This window comes from Sapajus apella, unplaced genomic scaffold (genome assembly GCF_009761245.1).
Source record: "Sapajus apella isolate SASKATOON/1434 unplaced genomic scaffold, GSC_monkey_1.0 scaffold4672, whole genome shotgun sequence".
Classification (NCBI taxonomy): domain Eukaryota; kingdom Metazoa; phylum Chordata; class Mammalia; order Primates; family Cebidae; genus Sapajus; species Sapajus apella.
The window spans coordinates 2,919-5,333 of record NW_022441598.1 but is presented as its reverse complement, the minus strand read 5'-3'; the positions used below and the strand labels follow the sequence as shown (position 1 = coordinate 5,333).

At 43.3% G+C, this 2,415-nt stretch overlaps 1 pseudogene; it reads right to left on the bottom strand.

The window, feature by feature from the left end:
- Positions 1-90: 90 nt before the first annotated feature.
- On the bottom strand, positions 91-1,744 carry LOC116547779 (annotated as a pseudogene).
- Positions 1,745-2,415: the final 671 nt, after the last annotated feature.

Sequence of the window (2,415 nt, the reverse complement as noted above, 5' to 3'; positions counted from 1 at the left end):
CTTCCGAGGAAGCTAAGGCCGCGTTGGGGTGAGGCCCTCACTTCATCTGGCGACTAGCACCGCGTCCGGCAGCGCTAGCCCCACACTCACCCGCATCATGGCCTCCGTCTCCGAGCTCGCCTGCATCTACTCGGCCCTCATTCTGCACGACGATGAGGTGACCGTCACAGAGGATAAGATCAATGCCCTCATTAAAGCAGCCGGTGTAAATGTTGAACCTTTTTGGCCTGGCTTGTTTGCAAAGCTGAGGAGAAGAAAGTGGAAGCAAAGAAAGAAGAATCCGAAGAGTCTTATGATGATATGGGCTTTGGTCTCTTTGACTAAACCTCTTTTTTATTGTTTTATATAAAAAGCTGAACTTTGAAAAAAAAAAAAAAAAAAAGAGAGAGGAGAAGGATTTGCTCAGGTTTGCACAGTAAACTAAACCCAAGACTTCTGGCTTCTAGGAAAGATTTCTTTAAGCCCTTATTGATATAAAAACTCTCCTTTAAAAAATTTTTAATTAGAAAAATTATTTATTTCTGCTCCTTTCATACATTTTATTGATCAGGAAACAGTCTTATATACATATCTGAAATAATCCACCATCACGCACTCTAGTTAAAGGCAAAGCACCATGGGTAAAGCTGATCAGCTGTCCAGAGTTCTCAGCTTATGGAATCTTGCTTTTGATTTGATGTTAATTTCTGAAAATCAGAAATGTCATCTCCAAAAAATGTTAAGGGGGTTGTAAAAAAAATCACTTTATTTGATATTATGGATGTAGATGTGGAGTATGTTTTCTTTAAGAAATAAAAAACTAAGAAGAAAATGCCACTCTTCATTGTTGGTAGGTCAGCAGGTCGGCAGGAAAAAAAATACTGTGATAACTTGTCTCTTTAATACCAAGAAGAAATTCTAGTCCAAGCTTCAATACACTTCCTATTTTTTTCACTAGATACTTCTTTTATTGCTGCTCTTCATTCTTTTCCACATTTCATATTAGAGGATTGGTATAGCCATTAAAACTTCATTGACAGGGCGGGGCGAGGTGGCCCACGCCTGTAATCTCAGCACTTTGGGAAGCTGAGGAGGGTGGATCACAAGGTCAGGAGTTCAAGACCAGCTTGACCAAGATGGTGAAACCCCATCTCTACTAAAAATACACACATTAAAAAAATTAGGTGGGCATGGTGGCGGGTGTATGTTGTCCTAGCTACTTGGGAGGCTGAGGCAGGAGAATCGCTTGAACCTGGGAGGTGGAGGTTGCAGTGAGCTGAGATTTCGCCACTGCACTCCATCCTGGGTGACAGAGTGAGACTCCGTCTCAAAAAAAACCAAAAAACAAACAAACAAAAAAACAACACAAAAAAACTCAACAGGACACAGACAAATCCAATGAATAGAAGAAAAAATCTATTGCGTTTTGGGATATTTGATGCATTAAATCGGTCCAGGATTATGAAACCTAAACCTCCCATTGTAAACAGGAAGCTGGATGCAAGTCCTTCCATAATATATTGTCCATTTACTCTGTAGGCCAAGAAAGCTACTGGCCTCTGATACCATGTTCATCCGTCATAGGGTCAACATTTGGAGGTTCAACAATAATATCACAAATTATTCCTCTGGTAATGAGGAAGCAAGACACCACCACCAAAGCATACACAGTCAAGGCCAATGCCATGTGCAGCCAGGGCAGTTTCTTTAGCTTCAGGTTGGGACATTTGAGCACTAAGAACGAGACACAGTACAAAGTCTCCATGCTGGTGGCAGTAAGGCAAAACCTCTTTAATTAATTAATTAATTAATTAATTTTTTGTGAGAAGGAGTCTTGCTCTGTCATCTAGGCTGGAGTGCAGTGGCACAATCTCGGCTCACTGCAACCTCTGCCTCCCAGGTTCAAGAGATTCTCTTGCCTCAGCCTCCCAAGTAGCTGGGACTACAGGTATGCACCACCATGCCCGGCTAATTTTTGTATTTTTAGTAGAGATGGGGTTTCACCATGTTGACCAGTCTGGTCTTGAACTCCTGACCTCAGGTGATCCACCTGCCTCAGCCTCCAAAAGTGCTGGGATTATAGGCGTGAGCCACCCTGCCAGACCGATAAAAAGCTCTTGATATAACAATGGAGAGAAAGGAGTAAGGAGGAGGAGAAGAACGCGGAAGTGTTGAATCAGGTGTTCACTGGCAGGCAGGAACACTGACAGGTATGTGGGGCAACCAAGGATCTTGCAGGGAGGGCAAGGGAGTCGTTAAGGAAACGGAGGTGGAGGCTGGGGCCTGACTGGGTTATTTTCAGAGCTGCTATCTTTGTCTGCATCTGCTAAATTATTAAGCTGAGATCACTTCCTAGAGGGTGCCAGGCCAGGTTGCCAGGGAGAGGCTGAAAGGGAGAGGTTAGATCTCTTAGCAGAGGCCTCAAATATTCTAGTC